This window comes from Thunnus albacares, chromosome 15, assembly GCF_914725855.1.
Source record: "Thunnus albacares chromosome 15, fThuAlb1.1, whole genome shotgun sequence".
NCBI lineage: Eukaryota > Metazoa > Chordata > Actinopteri > Scombriformes > Scombridae > Thunnus > Thunnus albacares.
In genome coordinates, this window is record NC_058120.1 from 15,500,671 (window position 1) to 15,524,141 (window position 23,471).

The 23,471-nt window shown below is 42.5% G+C and overlaps 2 long non-coding RNA genes across 4 annotated transcripts; both read left to right on the forward strand.

Annotated features, from left to right (window-relative positions):
* Window positions 1–1,265: 1,265 nt before the first annotated feature.
* LOC122997746 lies at window positions 1,266–18,540 on the forward strand. Of its 3 annotated transcripts, none has more exons than XR_006407261.1 (6): window positions 1,266–3,158; window positions 3,539–3,621; window positions 3,729–3,908; window positions 14,862–15,464; window positions 15,925–15,977; window positions 16,693–18,540. It is a non-coding gene; the product is annotated as an uncharacterized LOC122997746 (long non-coding RNA). The 3 variants fall into 3 exon arrangements; XR_006407260.1 differs by lacking the exon at window positions 16,693–18,540 and having other exon boundaries at window positions 14,862–15,115; window positions 15,362–15,464; window positions 15,925–16,679; XR_006407259.1 differs by lacking the exon at window positions 16,693–18,540 and having other exon boundaries at window positions 15,925–16,679.
* Window positions 18,541–19,162: 622 nt separating this feature from the next.
* LOC122997747 lies at window positions 19,163–21,337 on the forward strand. Its single transcript, XR_006407262.1, has 3 exons — window positions 19,163–19,200; window positions 19,579–19,655; window positions 20,836–21,337. It is a non-coding gene; the product is annotated as an uncharacterized LOC122997747 (long non-coding RNA).
* Window positions 21,338–23,471: the final 2,134 nt, after the last annotated feature.

Here is a 23,471-nt window from a genome sequence, read left to right on the forward strand (position 1 = left end):
GAGTGCCAAGATGAGAGAACGGGCTAATGCTGAAATGTCAAAGCACCTTAATTAACACAGGGGGCTATAACCATGATCAAGGCTCCCTTGAGGAGCAGGAGCAGTGTACAACCCAATCTCTCTGCCTCAGCCTTGCTCTTCCGGATCGATTGGAATAGATTTTCTGCTTTTGCACACACCTGAATGCTGTCAACAGGGGCACGTAAATTTGGTTCTCTGTCTCTTCCCTTTTTTCTTCTCCTTCCTGACCCTTATACTGTATTCCTATTGAATCCATATTTCCCCTTCACAGCACATGGAAACCTAGGGAGCTGTTTTTGGCAGGCCGGGCTTGTTATAAAACAGAAGAGTCTGTTTATGGTGGTCTTGGTTTAAGTCTGCTCTTCCTGCCCTCAGATTGAAAGGCTCCTTTGAAAACGAGGCCTTGGATGGCTTTGGTAGGATTCTGTCCTGCGAGCTCTCCGGGTGCACCCACACACATATACACACTCATGAGTTCAAACACGTGCACATACGCACACATGTAGGCACACAGACATGGGTCGCTCTCTCATTACTCAGCATAAGGCTTTCACGCTTGACCTGCTTTTTAACTTTCTGATCTGGATTAGTGGCAGATAATTTAGGGAGGAGAGGAGCAGGGAGTGTGGGTCTGCTTGAGCTGAAGGGCTTACAGGTAGTGCACTGTTATCATTCACAGCCCAACTGAAGACAGAGTTGACACAGCTGCCTCTGAGAATTACCACTGCTGTTTCTGTGGCAAAGACACTGAGAGCAAGTGAGAGAGACGCAGAGAGGCAATGAGAGAGAGAGAAATCCTTTGCGGACGAGAGTGAATGGAAAATATATTTAAGGAAAAAGTCCCCACTTTGCCGATTCGGAGCTCTCCGAGCACCTGAGTTCCAGAGGTCTGCAATTGACTCGTTAAAGTGACTGCCAAGTTATCAGAGTGCCACCTCGCTCGGGAGAAAAGAGGGCGGGTGGAGGATGTGGGGGGTGAGGGTGTTGCAGGCGGGTGAGGGGGCTCAGTGATAAATCCATTTACATCCTCCCCTGTTTTATTTGCTCCCATGGACTCTGCTCGCGTCTCCCTATTCAGGCTTGTTTACCTGGCAAGCCGAGTGTGACTAAAGAAAATTCCCACACCCTGAGGTGGGATTGGAGCTGAGGTGGAGGGGATGTGGGGCAGGAAGGGAGGTTTAAGGTAGGCTGTAAGGAGACAGGGGAGGAGGGGGGGGAGAGGACGGCACAGAATTACTCAAAGCTGTAAGCTGTAACCCACCTTCCTTCTCCCAGCCCCCCATGGCTTAATTATCATGTGCAGCCTAGTGGAGATGAAATAACGGAGACTCTCACACTAACACCCACACACCCACACAGGGAGGATCGGAGGACTGCATATACATAGACACACACACACACACACACAAGCAGACACACAAATGCACAAATAGGAGGAGAGAGACAACATGGTCTGCTTTTAATCGAAGCTAATCGGCAAGGAAAATAAACATGCTGGCATGGCAGACATCTATCTTTGAGGCTGAAGCTGCTAGATAAGGAGGAACAGGCCTCTCAGACATGTGTTCTTCTCTTTAAAACACCGCCTGCTCCTCGTTGGCAGAATTAAGCTTTAATATGGGTCTTAGGAGGAAGCATCTCCAAGGTGAAAAGGTGAAATTATGGGATGGATTTTTCATAGACACATCAATCATCTTTAACTCAGTTCTATTTGTTGGGGTCAGAGCTGCCCTTCTTTGAAGGCCTTGCATGCAAGAAAATCCAAGCAAGAGGAGCTTTGAAAGGCATTACAACATTACTCAGACCGTCTGCAACTGATCTGTCAAAGTTGCCACATTGCTTTGCATGAATCTTTAATTAGCTAAGAAAAGCCCTGTTAAGAGGGGTACGGCACAGTTCTTTTCATAGCATTTCGTCGTCCACGCCAGGTCAGCAAAGTCACTGATCAACAGTGGCAAAATAAAAACAGTCCTCTCCCACTCCGAATAGATCAGCGAGTATGTGGAGAGAGAAAAAAAACTGAAAAAGGAAAACAGAAAAAGGGAGTGAGAGGCAAGAGTAGGAATCTGTTAAAGCAAACATTACTTTTTCCAAAATCTATGTTTATCGCTTGTGTTCTAGGACAAAATCACATTAAGGAAGTAGAGTAATAGATAGAAACAGAGAGAACAAAGAGAAATGCTCAGCATCAAAGAGAAAAGGAATGAAGGAGTCGGGAAGAGTATCAGTCATGGGGTAATCGTTCTATCAGTGGCCGGAGTAATGAATCCAATTTCCCAAGCAGCGCCAGTGTCATTTAGAAGCTGTGGAATGCAGATTCATGAGCCCTGCACTTAGAAGCTTTTTGAACCTATAGACACATTAAAAGGCATTCTGGGACAGACATTCATATTGTCACAGCCTATATTGAATTTCCTTGGTCTGGTGCAGTGCAAGAAATAAGAACATTTTTGAACCAACTCAGAGCCACTGAATCCTGTCTGGAGATGGGGATTCAACTTTATTTTTAACTGCAAGCCAAAGTGACACATGATGCAGTCCTGGAAACCCCAGACATTAAACCGTTTTAATGCACAATATATATATAGCATTTACACTGAGAATGGTAAGTCTGTTTTCCGAAAAGAAAACCACACAATCCACAGATCCTTGAGTTAATGAACTTCAATAGTATACAGCATTCCTACTCCAAATATTTTAATTATCTAGTCAACTGCAAGCATATGCTGCAAAAAGAGAAGAAAAAAACATCTTCACCCTCTATCTGATGGCTTTGATGTTTGACCACAAAATCCTGACGTTTTTGTCAACCGTCAGTGGCTTGTGGAACAGCAGGGAAGCAGACGCACACACTCAGTCAGGTCCGGGGCTAATTTGCGGGGATCACTGCACTGACCCTGACCAGATAAGGTGCCAGTCGACGAAACTTCCTTCATTTCCTCTTGTTGTTGCAATATGGGAGCAGAGGCAGCCACGAACCAGCTTAAGGACAGCAGGGCTAAAAGGTGAAAGCCACGCTCGGCTGAACTTCAGGCCTGATCAAAAGGAATGCGACCTAGGCTTGGGGAGGCAGCAGAGCTTATCGGCCCAGCAGCAAGGCTTTGGAGGAGAAGATCCCAAGCACCAGATAGCTTCAGGTAAAACCAGGTTTTCCCAGAAATGAAGCAAAGTCACCCCTTTCTTCTCCCTCTCTCTTTGCCATTGTCTCTTCACTTCAACTGAGGCAACTTGCTCTGAAAGAAACGCAAATTAAATTAGCGCTAGGAGTTTAATCTGTTTGATACTGCGATGTCACAGACTTAAAATTAAATTATTTCTGTATGTGTGAGTGTGCTTTTATTGAGTTGAGTGGTGTAGGTGTTACTCGAATGCATGCATGTTTACATATGTGAGTGTGTGCCCCACCGCAATGTCTACTGCATCTGTGCTAATGTATCATTCATGATTTTAATTGCTAGTAATTAACTTGGGCCCAATTAGCAAGAGAGATAATCAATACTTGTTGATCAACACACAGGTACATTATCTTTGGTGTAAGGAATAGCGCGATTTGTGGATTTGTGGAGAGAAAAGCCTGTTTACTGCACAGCTAGATGCAAGGTAATATAATCAGTTTGGCTTCTATATGCAACGCTTTCCTTCTAACAGATTATATATTGAACTCTTCTCTCTCTTTGCTTCTCTAACCCATGTTTACTCCACACTAGTGTGCAATTATCTGCTGACTAAAGATTGCATAGGCACCAGGCTGACAAAACAGGACTCGTTCACACCCATGCTGGAGCATCTCATTCTGTAAAGATGGAAAAACTAGTGTGTGACACGACAGGAGGGAAGCGATTGGAGATAAATTGAAAGCGATGGAAAGGAGATGGAAGTACAGGAAGGTAAGAACAGGATACTGCTGAGTCTGAGCTTTTCTATAGGATGCAAAATGGAATGAATGAGGGATGAGGGATGTTTAAAAAAAAGAAAATCATTGGATGTCTTCCCCCTGCCTGGCCCACTAACCACACGGTCCTCCAGTGCTTCACTGAGCTGTGATCAATATTGACGTTGTCATTAAGCAGCTCTCTGGTAATGAGGGTGGGGAAGGGGGTCCTAGGAGAGACATTAGACCCGCACGCCATGTGTCTTGCACGCACGTACAGCCCACTAAGCATCCATGATAAAACTGACGTTCTTCCTGTTTGGCACTTCAGAAAGTTTCTCACTTTAAAATTACAATCAACACCCTGCATGTAATTATAGTTTTGACTTGATGATGCATTCCATGGTATTTCAGTCTTGTGTAAACACAATTCGCATGCAAAAATGGAAAGCTGTCAATAACATGATGGTTGGTCTGGAACAATTTAAACCACATAAGAGAGGGTGTGTGTGTGTGTGTGTGTGTGGTAGAGAGAGAGAGAAAGAGAGAGAGAGAATGCTCTGTCACTGACTGTGTAGGGGTCAGGAGAGTGTGCAACTCATCCCTCAGTGGGCTTCACTAATAGCCATGCAAACACACATTTAGCTGTGACACTAAAATCCAAGGGCGCAAAACCATCCATCATCGCCTCTGAGAAGAAAAACCCTCAAACTGAAAAGGCACAGAAAAAGACGCACAATGAAAGAAGTGGAGCAAGGGCTGACAAATCTATTCGAAGTCCATAGCTGGTGCAACAGATAAACTGTGTGTGCGTCACAGAACGGGATAAGGCACAAAACGAGATGACAATTTGGGGTTGTGTGTTTCATTTCGGCCCACCCTGTCTCTGTCTGTGTCTGGGTAAACACCACTGTTGCTCGGTTCAAGCAGCAGCAACAACAGCTGTGGCAGCCCATGGCCACTACCGCCACTGAAAGCTAAGTTTACTGTGAGACATGATGGGTTGATGACAGACAGTCAGAGCACACACACAATCTGAGGGACTTTAAGACTGTGTAACCATCTGCAAAACTGCATAGAGTCAACCATGTGATTCTCTGGATGCGTCAGCCAAAATGTTCAGCTGGGACTGAAAATGATATTTTGTGTGTTATTACCATGTATTATATATAATATACCATAACTCAGTGAGCCCAGTGAGAGTATGTATACACAGCTAATTAATCATACACAAAGAGTTGCTTCAGATAACAAGCTGTTGCCAATATTTAGGCAATCCAAAAGCAATAAATATCCTAACAGAACGACGTTTTTATACACCATAACTTTACAAACTGTACTGTCCAAGTTTATGTCTGGAGATATGGCAGATATTTGATAAATGTAGTAGTAAATGTAGGAGTAATATAAGGTTTTTATTCAGTGATATCATGAGGAAATGAAATAATCTTTTAAGGGTTTGGCACCTTTCCAATAATAGCCACTGTTTGTCCCACAAAGAGAGCTTGTCTTACCTTTCACATTCACCATAGATCTCTTAACAATCCCAGATTTACACACACTCGTATAGGGGATGGTGCTGAAAAATGTGTAGCTGCAGTGACAACTACACAGCAATTCTCAGGGATCAAATGCTCTGTTTACTGCTTCCCTGCATAACAAAAACAACCTCTTCCTCATTAACACAGGCCACTTGGTAGTGTGTCTTGCTACTAGACAGTTGGCTCAGCCAGGTCTGACAGATCTGACACTTCCTTGCATTTGATGTTTTTTTGGGATACAGGACACGGGTGAGTTTTTCATGTATGTGACGTATGGTATAGTAGGTGTAGTGATAGCCTATGTGTCTTCTTTAGATTGTTCTCCCTGCTCTGCCTGAAATATTGCCAGTAGATTACAGGCTAGCAAGAATGACAGCGGCTGCATTTCATACAAATGCTGTGAATACATAATGCATAGCATTGTCTGCATGAACCCTTTCACATGCTAATGCCAACCTTTCTGCAGATGTCTCAGAGGTATGTGCCGGTGACTGTAGAGTGGCAGAGAGGGGGTAAAAATAAAAAAAAAGGAATAAAAAAGGAATCAAATGCACAGAAGAAAAAAAAAACCCCATCAACATTCTGATTGCCATCACTCATATATAATCAGGCATTAGACAAAAACAGGTTTAAAAATAAATCACCTTGATGTGGTGAGGGAAAAGAGGAGAGGGGCCTTCCTAAAGGTGGTTTCAACATGGCATTACAGGCAGCCAGCTCCACAATCACTGGAACTTTCCAGAAAATCGCCAGAAAGCCTCAGAAGTTATTTACAGCTGTGCAATGCAGTATCCAGACAGAAGTCCTATACCAAATGTATGGCAGAGTCATCAGGATCGTTGATTAACATGTCTGAAAGTATAACCGCTGCTAAAGGGAGTGCTCTCGGCAGCAGTCAGGCCAGGCACTAAATCCTGATCCAGTTAATTGTATGGTGGTACGGTAAAGGCCTACGGGCACTAAATGCTGTTGTGAGATGAATGAAATGCTCATTTAGCGTTTTACAGAAAGTTTCCACACATAATTATGTTTCACTGTTTTCTGCATCCAAAGCAAACACTAATACTGGATTTAACAGCAAATAGCTAAAAAAGCATATTAAAGCCAGAAGGTTCAGTTTCAGTTTCAAGTCTGTCCTATATTGTCAAGTGCCCAAATGAACATTGACATGTTTTTTTTTTCTGTAATCATTCCTCCTGTTCATACTGGCTATTAATAGATCCCTTCATAATGCACTTTCAATATAAGTGATGGGGACAAAATCCTCAGTCTTCCCTCTGCGCAAAAATGTTTTTAAAAGTTTGTTTGAAAAAAATATGAGGCATAAAGAGATCTTTTTAGTGCCAAATTTTGTTAAATTTTGTTTGTTTTTGTTATGATCCTTCCGCTGCGGCACACAAGAAAACATTGAGACATAAAGAGGGAATTTTTAAGTAAAAAGCCTCTAACTGTGGAAGATGTCCACTTTGTTTGACCAATTTAGATGGCTTAAGCCTCATACTTCTTCAGATAAACTTTTAAATAATTTTTTTTTGCTCAAAACGAGGACTGTGGATTTTGTCCCCTATCACTGATATTGTAAGCACATTTGGAGGGGATCTTCTAATGGTGTGTATGACTAGGAGGAATGATTATAGCAAGCAAAACCTGTTTGTTTAAGATAGACTTTAAAAAGTGTGAACTTATCCTTTAAAGCCAATGGCAGTTACCCCTCACAGATGTAACAATATATCAATCATAGATGTAGTTAAATAGGTCCAATATTCTTTTTTTGACTTCCAGAGGTTTACTCAAAAGCCAGACCTCTTATGGATGTTAATCAATATATTCTCTAAATTACCAAAACATTAAGCAGGGCTGTGTTCATGTGCATAAAAGGACTATTTTCTGGGGGGGTTGCCTTATGTGTTCACCCCTTTAGCTGTGTTTTCTTTCCTTCTTTTGTTACTCACACAAGGCATGAGGTGAATTGTAGCTTCCACTGTTGACAGGGCCCTGGTGACCTTCCTCCCCAGTGAGTGCTAGAAACACTGGACAGGCTACCATTGTCAGAGTCTGTGTTTACCAAGTCTTTCAGAGTGGGGCTGCAGATCTGGGATCAGTAATCAATTCCAATTCTTTGCAATTTCACTCCCACAAAACTGATCTCAGGCCAGTGATCCCATTCTGAGATGCTTGACACCAGCTTAGGTCTCTGGTCTCAGGTTTCTCTGGTGCTGGTCTGCATGCGTTGTCCTTCCTACTGTTGACTTTCCAGCCTGCTGCTATGTCTAAATAAACACTGGCTAGGTTTAGGCTAGCTCTCCCATCTATCCTGTCACTACTCCTCACCCTTATCTGATGCAAGCCAAAGAGACATGGCTATGTGGCAAAATCTTCACCACACACACACACACACACACACACACACATACACACACACACACACACATACGCACCTCCCCCTTCATGTCAATACACAAAGCTCCCTACAATTAAGGTAATTTTAAAAAATATTTATGTGCCATTCTCAGATGGATTTTCAGGGCACATTCTGAAAAAGAATTAAAACCGAGCAACTCCTGCACTTTGACTTTAAACCCCCACACAGTCAGGACTAATGGAAAACAGATATCCCAGCAGAGAACTATTCAGGGCAATTCTGTTATTCAATAAAAAGGTTCAACAAATTACTTAAAATAGGAATAACTGGACACAGACATTGCATTTTTGCTTCATATCATGCACAAGTCCATTATCTGACCTTGACCAAAACAATGGAAAATTGGATCTGTGCTGCTATTGATTTAAAATGAGTTGTAAAATAAATTATTGATTGTTTGCAAACATGCCAATAAAGTTACTAAAGACAAATATTACTCTCTTAATTTTTCAATAATGGGGAGTCTGCCTTGGCCTATAAATTATTTTTGAACTTTGGGGTAGTAATAGAAAAGGGGGGGTGGGGGAGCAAAAGAGGGAGAGAGGAAAAAAAGCGAGAAAGGGAGGGCAGAATGGCTGATCTCAGAGGAATCCTCCAACCAGAGGTTCTAACACACATTTTAGTGACCTATTAAGAGCATTATGGGCCCCTCGTCCACATCGGCCCTCAGCCCTGGTAATCTGGCCTATCCTCTTAAAAGTGGAATTGATTGAAAGAATTGATCTTCTCTGGGTTGGCAGACGCAGCCCCAATAATTACCTCACGTAAATCTCTGCAATCATGTATGAAATGTCAGGATCTTCTTGCTCCCAGTCTTGTGCTCAGCTGCTTCTCCTCAATAGCTGGTTTGGGGCTCAGACTGCACTTGTTCTCTGGTTGATAAAGGGAGTAAAGGGAGAAAAAAAAAAGAGGGCTACAGATTGCATGGATTTGAAAAAAAAGTCATAAACAAACAACATTTTCAGTTCTTACAGGAACATTTCCAAATAAGAGAATGTTTAGATACACCTAGGAACAAATGAATATTATAAATTCAAATTAGAGTAAGTTTTACCCAAACAGATAACAGACATCAAAAGCTTGGTTTGTACTTGATGCGAAAATGTCACCACGTCTCTTGAATATGCACCTGCGCATGTAGATTAGTGATCCTGTCACCAGATAAATCTCCGTATATACATTTTGATACATCACTTATCTATCTGTGGGTAAACATATTAAGTCAGGGCAGAGTGTGTGTGATGACAGGCTTAGCATACATACGCATACTGTAAACCAGCAGCTAACAAGCCAACCAGCCATCGCTGATTGAATGTTATTCATAATGCCGCTCTCTCTTGGCTAAACAGGCAGTGAGTATGCACAGGCAGCCATGGAGCCCTAAAAAGCAGCTGCAAAGATGGGAGGGTGCAGGATTAGGGCCTGAGCCTTGCTCAGATGGGGCATTTCCATGACAGTGAGCTGCGCCATGGCTTAACAGCCCGCCCCTGTTTATGCTTTTTGGAGGAGAAGCCGGATTCCCTCCCCGTGACAGATGGCCTTTCAGCCACAAAGTGCAGTGTTTAGACTTAGCTTGCTCTGGGGCAAGACAGCAAAGCTCTGATGACACAGCATTCGGCAAACAACTCCCAGATGCAGAGGTGGTGGCCACAGAAAGCACAGAGAACTGGCTGACCCACCAAGCAAGTAACCAAATGACCAGAGAAGCTGCTCAGCTTCTGCTAAATCTGCCAACAAGGGGGGAGGCAAAACAAGGGACACCAGAGATAATGATGGGGCTTAGAAACCAAAGAAGTGGCTTGGCTTGAAGATACATAACACAACTCAATTTAGATTCAATCCAGTCCAATCTAGAGCTTTTGCTTACTGCAGACCAAATGCCCCCAACTGAATCAATACACCCTGAAAAAAAGAAAGCATCAGTTCTGCTTTTAATTAAGAGGATTGTTAAATTTGGTCAGTTGAAGTGTTAAGAGATTTCTTTATAGGCAGACAGGGCAAAGCAGCAGATTTTGCATTGGAGGGTAAACAGTGAGTGAAAAGGACCAGCTGCTGGAGAGAATTAGCCCAGTCTCATCTGATCCAACACAAACCTAGTGCTGCTTACTCTCAGAAAAAAATCTGGCCTGACCCAGTCTGACCCCTCATACAAAGCCAGAGAGGCCCTGGAGGCGGTGAATTAATTGCAGCCCACTAAGCCTGATACACCATATCTTAAATAAGAATGAGTTGCAGGCTCAGAAGTGCTGTAGCCCGGACCAGAAAAAGACCTAAAAGGGGAATTTTGTTCAAATTGTGCACTGTAAACAAAAACGAACTCCTTGGAAATGTTTTTCTCATCGGACAAACCCAAATAAAGCAGTGATTGGGTAGTTCACAAGGTTGTACAAGCAGGCTTTGACTCTCACCAACACACAGGTACAAGTACATGGATAAGTGAGTGGCTTTAGTAAACAACACAAAGCTTATGCAGCAAGCAACAGTGGAAAACTTCCTCGAACTCCTCTCTCCCCTATATCACATACGTCTCGAGAAAATAGCTGATGAAAAATACCATCCCCTCACATCCCCTCACACTGAAATCATTTAGAGTGGAGGCGTTATTCACTATGTTTACCCTGGCTGCTCACTCTTCAAATCCACACTGTTGGAGCCACCTAAATTGGCCTCTCGCACCATATAGATTTCCCATCACAGGGCAGCATCTAAAGAAGACACAGAGTGGAGAGCGAGAGAAGAGGAAAAGCAGAGCATTCACCAATCTGATCACTGACCCTATTGTCTTCCTCAAATAAAATACATACTCAGATTAATAGGCCCGATAACAGAGAGAGACAGTTCATTCCAATAGGGAAATGCCTTATCACTCCGACCCCTGACTTGGCTGCTTTATTTTTCTAGGAGGGTGAAAATTGATGAGTAAAATTAAATGTAAATATATGATTTAAGCTGACACCAATAATACAACTTATGCTATGGAGTAGTTAGCCAGGTGCCACAGAAAGAGGCGGAGGGTCTTCTTGAACATAGATAGTCATGTAATGGTCCAGGTAGCATGGGAAACAAGAAATGTCATGTCTAGGGGCTTCTGACGTCAATGGATCAATAGCGCCTGACGAGGAATTTTAAAAGATACTATCTGTCTGACTGCTGGTGGCAATAAACTGAAGATTAACCTTTACGTCCCTCCGAGTCCTGGGAAGTACCCTGAAGGGCATGCTCCACTGTTTACTATATAAAAAAAGTTGCTTTTTCGATACCGCAAGACCAGGGAATGGCTTAGTGGCTCTGCACTAGACCCTGAAAGTTATTGACTTCTTCCCCTACCTATATGAGCATCATAAATGTGAAAGATGAACACTCCACAGCCAAGTATTATATATTACTACCAATGGCTCCGGAGATGTGTACGGACACAGCTTGGTTTATTAAAAATAAACACCATATATTATCGCAATGCTGCAGCACAAATGTAATAATTCCTGTTGCTGTGCATAGGAACACAGAAAATGTAATCACATGACAAGAGAACGATGGGGTTGTTGTTTGGGAGAGTCTGCTTGGCTGGCTGCATGGCTGTGTCCTTTGTGAGCCACGGGGAAACAAGAGCTCTTTTTCTCCTCCAGAAGCATGATCCTCTTTCACCCCATACCTTTGAGCTGGGAGCCAAGGTTTTGAATGGCTGTGACCTCTGTGGCCTCTGCTGGCCCCCACTGGCCTCCAACCCTCCAGCTGTTCATCCTTCTAGTTCAGCACACTGCCCACTACCCCAGGTTTGTGGAGGCAAGCGGAGCAGCACCCCTCTGGGCCTAAGAACTGACCCCCAGGCCAAGGCCACAACACCACAGGCATAATACCAGAGTTCCCACATGAGCGTTGGAGCATGACGAGAAGGAGAGAGAAAGATAGAAAGTCGGGGAAAATTAACTGGGGTATGTGAGGGTGAGGTTTCCAAGAGAGGAAGGAAAAAATAAATGAAGTGGAGGAGTGGGAGATGGATGTTCTTCATATGGTAGAAAATCGGAAAGGAGAGCAGATATATGAGGGATAAAAGAAAGAGGAGAGAGAGTTAAAAGAGAAAAAAAACAAGTTGCGGGGGCTAGGAGTGTGGGGAAGTGTGGTCAGATGAAGTAAGCAGCGACAAGGCAATAAGATGGTGCTGCACAGACGCAGACAGACGCCAAGGTGCAATAGAAGAGCTTGCTTCCCCTTCTGCATGGCTGGCTCCGATGACAGGACAGTATTCCCTCAGCACCAGCCGCTAACTGGATGATAGCACCAATCTCTCTCTTCTCGCTACCCTTCTTGCTTTCTGTCTGTCTATGTCTCTTTGTCATTAATTTCTTCCTTTCTTCCTTTCTTTTCTCGCTTACTCCTTGCTTGCTCTACTTTCTCCCCTATTCGAGTCATACCCAACAAGGCCCCCTTACACAGGCAGCATAGCAGCCATCTAAAGCAAACATTAGCCTATAGCTTTGTTTGTTTACCTGTGAAAAATCATCGCCTCAGGCCTATCTCTCATTAGAGCAACCAAACAAAGACAACAGCAACTTGAGAACGCTTTAAAAATGCCTATAATTTGATGACAGGGGTATGTGTGTGTGTGTGTGTGTGTGTGTGTGTGGGAGGAGAGGGGTGGGGGTCATGCACCCACGATGGGAGGGCGAATGGAAATCGCCTCTGTACAGGATGAAAGCCTCTGAGGACTATCCATTGACTATGAAATGTGATGATCCCCCTTCACCTTCAGACACAGAGAGAGTTCAGCTTAACATTGCCCTGGGCACTAAACCTTGGAGCCTGTAGTGTGAAAGGATTCCACAGTATGCAGTTATAAACTGCCGTTTTTTTTTTTTTTTTTCTCATAAAAAACCCTTCCTCATTCTTCATCCCTTTACATTGTACACAGAATATTTCTAAATTGCATTCTGTCTGTCACAAACTCCATAAGGGGATGGATGACTCATAGAAGTTGTGAGCGTATATTTCCATACATTTCGCTGAAGCTCATAACTGAATGATTCACTGGTTTTCTCATTGAATAGGAGTTTATTTGAATATGAATGTACGTGTGAAATTGTGTTGTGTATGGCTGTTCATATGGTTCTTATGTCTGTAAGTGGTGTTTATGCACGTGTGTGTGTGTGTGTGTGTGTGTGTGTGTGTTTGTGATTTGTGTGTATCAGCACACATGCGCCTGGGTTGGTTGGTTGGGTGTTGGCAGGGTTGTGGTACCCTGCTGGGACCAACCCTGCCCAAGCAGCCTGGTGGAGGGGACAAGCTGTGGCATGTACACACATACACACACACACATACACACACACATAGAGCAGCTGCTCCTTCTGCAGCTGCTGCTGTCGCCCAACCCAGAACTCCCTGTTCCAAAGGAGGGAGAGAGAGAGAGAGAGGAGGTGGGGGAGGAGGAGAAGAAAAAGGAGAGGGAGGGAGAAGCAGGGGTGAAGGAAAAGTGGGAAGAGTAGTAGAAATGGGAAAGGAGAGAGAGCTGACAAAATAAATTGGAAAGATATGAGGAAGAGGTGAGAAATGGGAAGGAGGAAGGTAATGGAAGTGAGAGGGGAAAGAAAAGAGCAAAAAGAAAAAAAAAAGACTGGAGACAGAGCAGGCTAAAGGGAGAAGATATCTAAGACACCCACTCACACCTAAAGTGATCACACACACGCATGCACACGCGCAATACACACCAAGATCTTCTCACCTATTAACAGGTGAAAAAATATCCACTATCACCTCCATTGCAAGCCTTTGATACATGTGAAACTAAAGATTTGCCATCAGAAACAATTTATTTAACAATCAAAACAATCATCTAGTCAACAATCTACCCAATATAGCAAAAAAAGAAATCAATAGATATACCACTATTTTTAAATTATACAACAACACAATGTGAACAACTACAAAGTATAATGACCATAACATTTCCACAGGTTAAACACAGATTAAACTAAATCCTGGCCTATATTCCCTATGATGGAGAGCCTCCATTGAAGATAACATATTACTCTTCAACTAAGCTTAATCTGTGTCTAGGAAATCAAACACCCCCTACATACTCTGCCTACCAATCCTTTCACTTGAGACTGAGACAGTGTTTGTGTTACTCCACTTCCAGCTTAAGTCACAGAGGTTGATGGTGCAGTTCAAATCAATAACTAAAATTTGGACTTCAACCCGTGGTTGCCTATCAATATTTAGACAGAAAGATTTGTTGCTGCCAGGAATGTTTTGAATTTTAAAAATTATTCCACTTTTTACTTCCTCCTCCTCCAGAAGGCTTAGAGGGAAGCTTGCTGTGTTCATGTGTCAGAGGCTGCTACCACGCTTCAGAACCGATAGCGGAGAAGAGGTTGGCTATGGGGGAGGGGGGCACATCGAACGTGTTCAATTAGCAAAGTAATTAGTTAATTAACACAGAGGACCCTGAAGGCCTTCCTAAGCAGCCTTATATAGACCTCCTCCAAACCAACCAGCAGACCTTGAAGGCTTTACTAAGCAGGGGAGTATAGATAGACCAGCTAACCAGCCCACACCATCATCTGTCACACACACACACACACACATAGGACAACTCTGGTATACCCTCCACATATCATTTTTGTATTGTGCCAGTGACATATTTTGTATTCTCACACAGCCAGAAAATCTTTACTTTCAGTATCACTGTGATGTGTGCTCACGGTCCTTTTGGCTCACTGTAGGCCAGCTTCCTTACTGCTTAAAGCCAGGATAACATGTGGATACAGACTGGTTGCATTGTCTTCCTGTGACACTGCAGCTTAAGATGGTGATGATGTCATATCCTCTCCCAAAACAAATGACATTTAAGTGATTATGTACATTTTAGTGCAGCCAATATTGTTAATGCCCCCCTTAAGTGAGCACTGTTTTATGGATGTACCAGTGTTTACAGTGACAACACATGATGTAACTTGTATACCTCATAACCTTATAAAGATCGAAGCAATAAGCGGTTCTGTATATGCAGCAAGAGGGGAAAGGAGACGAAAGAGAGAGAGAGTTAAAAGACAGCCTGCCCTGCATCGCTTCATAGCCACAGGCAGTGGCACAGCACAGGAGAAATGTGCTTACATCATCACATGCGGTCCAGGCATCCTGCAGAGGGCACTGCTAATAGCAGAAACACAGAGTGGAGGAGGCAAGCAACCAACCCAGGAGGAACTCGGCAAAGCGATCCCACGCAACTAGGATTTCTGACATTCTTGGCAGCCTTTCAGAGAGGTCAGTCCTAAAGTATTCGAGACGAGCTAACCTTCAAGAGCAACCATGTTCCAGCAAGCCGAGAGGCTTAATTCATCATTAATTAAAGTCTGCATGGGGTACAAGGATGAGTCTTTCTCAGAGAATCTCTAACCCCACTATCCAAAGTAATAGCCCTATGATTTGGACAAGATGTTTTGCCCTAGCAGGCGCTGGGTGATATCATGGCAAATGGATTGCTTGTTTGAATACTTTCTTCCCTATAAGCACCAAGAGAGAAAGAGAGGGGAAGAGATTCTGCACCAGTCTCCATACAGCGACCCAGATAAGGTCCTTTCCATACATGTGGAATGGCTTGAACATGTAACATGTGAGTTATGGATGTACAGCACATGCAACAAGGATAGAAATCAAATACTGCCGTCATTCAGGCTCACAGGCAGCATGAGTCCAAGTCTATTCCAATGATAACAAAGTCAATGTCACTTTCCTAGATTATATGCTCAAGTGTGCTTAAGTGGGAATCACAAGTTACCAGCATAAACACCGGCAGCACACTTCATCAATCTCTATCTTTCCCAGCTATCCTAACTTAGTCTACAGGCATGGCTGCAATGGCACGCAGCTGCCTTGTTCAATGTATCAGACCCATCTCACCCTCAGCAACATTTTTCTAGGTGTAATAACAGATAGGATCACATAGCAAATGCCTGAGCAAAAGATGAGAGCTATGATCACATTAAAATGAGCAGCATTCTTCTCATGACTCCTATTAACCACTGATGCAACTGAGTCTTTTTGTTTGTGTGAGTGCGTGTGTGTCTTTGCAGGTTCCAGAGGCGTGGGTAGCCAGCTGCAGAGCTGTTCTGGATGCTGATTGGAAGTGAGTGTTGAGCGCTCAGGACAATTATGGAATCATTACTGCCGCCATGCCGGAGGCAAAATATGAACACCGTGCCATTTGTCAACCAACCACAGCTTTCTAATCAAGCTCACATGTGTTTGTATGTTAGTCTTTGTGTATGTGCGTGCACATGTGCATGTGTGTGTGCAGTGCCTGAGAGCCTTGGCATGTTGGCAGAGGAAATGGAATGTCAGTCATTATGTGTGTGTGCACATGTTTGTGGGGGGTAATGGATGAGTCAAGAACCCTGCCCAATATTTTGTGTCTGTATATTTATTTAAATGTGTGGTGGCATCCAAATGGACTACAGGCTGTAGTCTTCAGCACATGTACAAATTTGTGTGTATGTGTGTGCATTGGTAGAGGGTGAGGAATGCCCTGCAAGAGCGCAACTGTCTAAACATGTCCCCGTCAGCTGTCTCTCCGCTCCCCTCATGGAGAAATAACTTAGCATGAGTTATTTGTTTTTTTTCACCGCACCCCACACTATCATCTCACATTGGCTGCTGAGAGGTTGTCCATGGGAATGTCCCTCTGTGGCCTCTTTTAGACTGGAAAAGTGTCTGTCAATTGTACGAACAAACTGGTGTGGGAGCCTCCAGGAGGAGGATAAGAATGGAGGGATGAAGGGCGGAGGACTGGGACCCCTCACAATCCTATTTAATCAGTCTTTTTTTTCCCCTTCTGCCTACAGGAAGCACCTGTAATCCATCTCCCTTTTCTGGGATCGGTGTGGTAACGTGGCATAAATGTTTTAGGAAGATTTAATTAATTGTTTCAGTGAGTGATAATAGCAGGTAATACTTATCACAGGTACGTTTGTTTTCATAGCTTGGAAGTGCCGTCACCAAAGTCAGTGTAGTGTGCAACTCCAGTACTCCAAGAGCAGTACTAACAGTCAAATGTGAGAAGCAAAATAATGCTTATAACATTTTTGCTTTGCTTTTTAAAAGTTTTGCTCTAAAGTAGCGGGTGTATAGGGTTAACTACACTATACCACTATCTCTCTCCCTCTAACTGCAACGAAGAGGCAGTGTTCTTAGGCTTGTGTGTATGTATTAAGTCAGTCACTGAGATATGAGTGTTGTAAGTGCACAAGGGATTAGTAGCTCAAACATTGATCACTGATAAGCTACAAAAAGTGGTCATGTATCTTTTCACTGTCTCTACAATGTTCTTCCTCTCAGCACTCAACTAAGCACTTTCTGTATGTAGAACAATACAAAAAAAAGACACATTGCCTACCCTGATGAAATCCCTGTTTGACATAGCTAGCCAAGATCCCCCCCAGACAAAAACAAGCCATTACTATTAGTCAAAAGAGATCAAAGACATACCCCAGCTGAACACAGTGTTTGGGATTGCAGCGCCTGACAGCCATCTGCACTGGTAAGACAGGAACAAGCATTAGACATTGATGGCAAAGGAGGTCCAAGTTTTTTTCTTAGCGTCAGGTCTGATAAATTTGTGCAAGCCACACTTTACTTGGAGGACAGAGGTATATGTGGAAAAAGTTACATAGGGAGGGAGAGAGGGAAAGAAAAAGTGGAAGACAGTAGAAAGTTAATAAGAAGATGTTGGGGAGATTGAAAAGGGGAAGAGAAGGAGAGGAGGGGTTGTGCAGCAAGGTTGGATAGAGGATTGGTGAGGAAGACAGTAGGGAAAAACAGTAAGACTGCTTCTCCCTCAGTGACCCAAATTGGCAAGGAGTTCAGAGTGAGCCTGCGTCTTCATCTCAAAGCCCGTAGAGCAGTGGATGCCCAGGACAAATCAACACGTTTCACAGTTTGCCTGCATAAAACGCAAATACCATCAGCTTCAAAAACTATGATCTTCCCTGGAGCATATGAGCAGGGGTTTGCTCCTCTGGGTTCACTGAATTGGTCTGTGAATCGATCACAAAAACAGCATTTCAAAGGGTTTCAGAAACTATGAGGTCTTTCTCTTTCCCAGACTTGAACAAAACAGACTTCAGCATAGACAGCCCTGCAGACACTTGTGGCTGTGAGGTCCCAAAAGGCTTAGAGATGTCTCTAGTTTTTTCACCACCACTCATAAAAGCTTGGTGAAAACAGCAGTATATCAATCTAGTTCTGCACACCCAACATAAGGCAAAGACTGAGGAAAAGAGAAGTAAACAGAGAAAAAAGAAGAAGACTTGAGTAAAGAAAGAGAGAGATGTGAGCCTACATAAAATAAAAAAGGTTTGGACTCCAGCCCAACTGCAGAGAGTAGGATTCAGATGATGTGGAGGAAGGGTGCCATATGTGCGTTGGTCACACTGACCAAGCTTGAACCTACATGCAGCAACTTACTCGGGACATGTGTTTTGGCTATCAAAGTCATTAAAATTCCATTACATAGTGCAACAACAGAGATCGTAAGTCTTTCTGAGACTTTAAGAACATTAATCATGTGAATTGACCATGAATAATATATTTACATGCACAAAGATGCACACTGTTTGACATTTGATGGTTCTGCTACAGTATATTATCAGTTTCATAACATTTAATTTTAATAAAGGAAGATTTAACTGGTAGGGAATTAAGCTTTTTTCAGTCCACTGAAGCTTTGTCACTTAGTAGAAATAGAAAGAGGTCATCGTGTTTCACATTGTATGTGTGTGTGTTTCAGATTGTTATTGTTAGTTGTTCAGTCATTACAAATGGTGTTGCATTCTTTATAGTGAGGGCTAATGGTGTCCTGACCTACGGGGAGGAATGCCAACTCTCACCACAGCTGCACACTAAGGCCAAGAGCCAGAGTGGACTCTGAGTTCAAAGGTCACCCATGATGTGACTTGATCCTACACAATCAATGAACACCAGGTCCTGGCCTTTGGCAACCGCACTCTTAATGGGGTATAGCAACTGGACAAATGGTAAACAGAAAAGATGGTTAACCTGACGCGCCAGATGGTTTGTTACACAGAACTATCTAAGAAGTTGTCCTTAGACAGTGTTTGGAAAAGGGCAGGCACTTTCAAAAAATACTTGGCAGGTGATCGGATGAACCATCTGTATCGGCGTCTATCACGGGGTATTGCCGCTGTTGTCACACCTAAACCACGACTGTAGCTGCCAGCAGTTCTAGGATGCCGATCGGTCTGAACCACTGGTGGTTCGGCCACAAGCACATAACTTGAAGCCTGACAAGATGGATTCCCTGCATGATCTTGCGAATCCAGCTGTCTCTCAAGGTAAGCAGATGGTATAAAAAATATGAAAAAAATGAAGAAAAAAATAAGATTGTATAACATGAAGATAAACATGATCAAAATGAGGGAACTAATGACAATCGCAAGTGATCACCTAATTGAGTTTTTTTTTTCTCCAACAAAACGTACAGACATTTTGTGCACAGTCCTGATAATGTGTGTGAATTGTAACAGGGGAATAAGAACACACACACACATATGCATACACACACTAAATGGTTATTTGACAGACACACTTTTATGACATTCTTCATACAGCAAATGCAGAACTAACAGTTCTCATTAATTAGTATTGTAACATATAAAAATAGAGCATTTTCTGTTTCTCATTAATTAGTATTTACTGTATTTCTTCCACAGGAGGCATTGCGCTGAGAAAGTCACTCCACTGATGACAAACACACCCAGCCAACTAAACAGATAATGAGCAAATTTTGGTAAGTGTCTGGGATTGTTAGGTCATTAGGACTCAGGGTTGTGTGTGTCAACTATTTTAATTGCAACCCCTGGACACAGGCATAAGCTCTGGTAATAACCCAGTCACTTTGTTAATGTGTTCATCATTATCCCATTCCATCATCTGGAAGAAAATAGCATTTTGGTTTAACTTAAACCCCAAAGAGCTAGCTAAATAACAATTTATCAGAATGAACTAACTACTGGAATACTTTTTACTAGCAAAAGCTTAAGTGCCAGTGGACCCATAAATTTAGGTATCCAAACTGTCGAGATTTGGGGGGTGTAAATGCCCATAAATGTGGAGTCACCTCCACAATGAGCAACAGACAGAGAAACACAGGGAGAGCCTTTGCATTGGTCCATTTCACACTTCATAAAGCAGCGACATATTTATTCCATGCATTCATATGTCCCTTCAACCAGGTAACCGCTATACAACTTGAAATGATTCATTTGCTTAATCATTTTCCCCATTTAGTTCTGGGTTTCAAATGCAAGTTTTAGAATGCTGCATTGTGCGACAATGTTTTTATCTTACTGCAGGGAATGAGTAGGGAATTACCTCTCGCCCATAACTACATTCCTTAAAAACCCAAATACACACTGCTTAAAAAGAGGCTGTAAAATCTGTTGTGAAACAGCATGGTAAATATCCCACCTCTGGTGGGGCAATTTACTAAACCTTATAATACACAGAAAAAAAGAAGCATATAAACAATTTTCCTTTTTTTCCCCCAAATTAGTCAACATTTTTATACAGCATTTTATGATGAAGACATATAATACTTAATCAGGAATATAATTTGTCCCTTTGAGAGACATGCAGAGTTGAGGTCAAAAGGGTAAGCCTCAGGTAAATGTGAGGCAGTGGGAGTACACAGTCCTGCCTCTTATTCCTGTCTGATTTAAGAGAATCCATAGGGGGCCTGTGGTAAACACAGCAGGGACGTGAACCTTCAGTAGTGGGAGAATGAGGGGCTGGTGTTGTACTTAGGCTTCATATAATGACCATCAAGCCCCCCTTCTTCTTCAATCCCCACATACCACCTCCCACTCCACCATTCCTGCTCCAATTCTATAGGTTTGACCACTAAGACCCTCATTCAACCTGTGTATACGAGAAACCTTTCTTTTCCCTCCACTCTTTCCCTTCTCCAGTTCAGCACTCCCTCACTCCACCGAGAGGCAGGTCCTTTTCAGACGGCTGGCTGGACTCCCGCTGTTTTATGGGAAGTATTGTGATCCCACAAGCTCTCTCAGGGGGGATCAGCACTTACGAGGGCCGATAGAGCTGCTGATTTGATCTTCTCTTCTTTCACAGCCTTTCTCGAGTTTTCATCAAAACTTCTTGGCCCTACTCACCATGGGAAGCCTCAGCACAAATGTGATTCCCTGTGTCCGTGAAACAGACATCATCTGTGACAGTGGAGACACTGATGAGGACAGTGATACTAGAGAAAAAAGAGATGAACTTAACATCAACCCAGCCACATGAAAGCAGTGGAACTCTAAATATTCAGCAATGCTTCAAACAGTTCTTACAATATTTAAAAGCCATTCCTTCCCAACAGACATTCATCCTCACTTTAGTGAGCAGCATGAGTCATGAATGTACCCTTTGCAAGAGTTCAGACATAATAAAGGGGCATTAAATAATCTATTACTTTAATCGATCTCTTTTGGCATCCAAAGAATTATAGATTTCTGGCTTAGTTTAAAGCAGCTTCTAATTATCACAAATAATCAGTGTTGGAATGTAGTGAAGTTAGAATGCAACTTTCTTGTTGTAGTTTCAATATTTTGCTGACGCTTTTGCAGTCTAGTTATATCATCCATCAAACACTTGTACATTACATTACTGCTGACTTTCCGTTTTATCAGTTTATTTCTTTTCTAGTGTGATTTCTCCAGGGCAGTCTCGACTAAGTTAACCTTTCTCTGGTTTAAGTTTTGACAAAGTTACATAACTGTTCACAGTTTGAACAAACGCATGTGATTAGTTTTTGTCTCTTGTAATCAGTTTTTCAATAACAATCTCTATTCACCAGTAAAGACTGCCTCATTGGGTAATTGATTCACTAGCATTGGCTCAATGGTGGATCTCTACATTCATTCAAACACTACACATTTAAAGCATGCATGCTAGTTTTCTCAAATGGTAACTTTGAAATGATGTTGTTGAACTGTGCTGTTACGCATTGTACTGGAACCAAGTTCCACCATTTTAGCTTTATGGTCAAAACAATGAAAATATCAGAACTTGATTCAGGTAGTTTTTTCAACAATAAATGTTTTAAATGTGTGTTGCTGAAGTTTCAAAACAAATGCATATTTTTTGTATTTTATAGTTGAGGACACACAGTACTTCATGGAACTGGATGTGAACGAAAGGATCTTCTCAGCAATAAATAAGTGTAGATTGTGTTTGAGTTTTGGAAATATTCTGGAAAATATGTATCTTATAGGGATGCAGTTATGCTAATTGATAAACAGCATCACTACTAGAACCCAATTGGATTTAAAACATATTGTCACTACCGCTACAGGGCTGAGTTTGCTGATAGTAGCAATGCATCTGCGACACAGTTAGTATGGTGAAGTGATGGTTTTCTTTCAGAGAATCCAACAGGAAGTGAGGTTTGAAAGCCAGAAAGTAATTGTTGACTGATTAGTGTTTAACTGGAGTTTTAACTTTTCCACATCCATTTGTTCTCAGACAGTAAAAGCTCTGCTTTCTGCACCTTCACAGGATATAGTTTGTCTTTTTCAGGACTAATGCTCAGCAATGTCCCTGAGTGAAACAGCACAGACTTACTGTATTGTGCTTTGATATCCTTGTGGATAATATAGGATGCAGCAGTTATTGTAAACTGATAGTGAAGGCTTATGCGGGGAAATCCCATTGGCATGGTCGGCATTTACTGGTAAACCAAAACACAAAGCCAATAATCTCTGTGTCATTAAGAGTGATTTTCCTCCACTCAACCTAATGTGATGACAGAGATAAAACCATGCCGGTCTAACTGTATATGGGAGAATGAGAGGTGCTGTTAGCCAGACAAATGATGACAGTGCCAACATGAACTGACTCAACACTGTATGCTCTAATGGCAACACTGATAGCAACAGTTTGATTAGTCTCCATGTAAGATGTGTCATGCATTAATGAGGAGAATATAGAAATTCCTCTATCAGCAGTTTAACTGAGAATTTTTAATGCTTTTAAAAAGCTGAATTTTAAAAAAGAAAGTACAAAATAAAATATGAAGAATACTTGACAACACAAAGGTTTTGCCCTTACTATATTTTCTTTTTAGAGAAATTTTATTGGGCCATCTAAATCATCATGGAAGTCCATAATGATGTGTTCCAAAGCACCTACCACTAGAGCAAAATTGCTCTTAGACAGCACTTTTCACAAAGGTAGCTTTTAACACAGCAATCAGTGGTTTGCTACATGAAGGGGTGCTGTGCAGGTCATGCATTCATTTTAGAAACAAGCGGAAAGTTGTCACACTTACCAGAGAGAGAAGCCCTAGTGTAATTACCACATTGGCAGATAACCCCTGCAATCTCCCCAGATACTGAGACTTCCGCTGCACCTCACACAGGATAGCACAATTGTCTCTAGTCCTTTGAGGGCCTTGTTAAACATGTTTGTCTTGGTTTTGACAGGTTTCTATCACTGACAGACAGAGACAGGGTACGGCAAAGGCCAACTATCTTTCCAGTTGTTCCACAGTTTGTGTAGTTAGTTACTGTGACTCAGGAGCTTAATAGCTTCCTCTACTTTC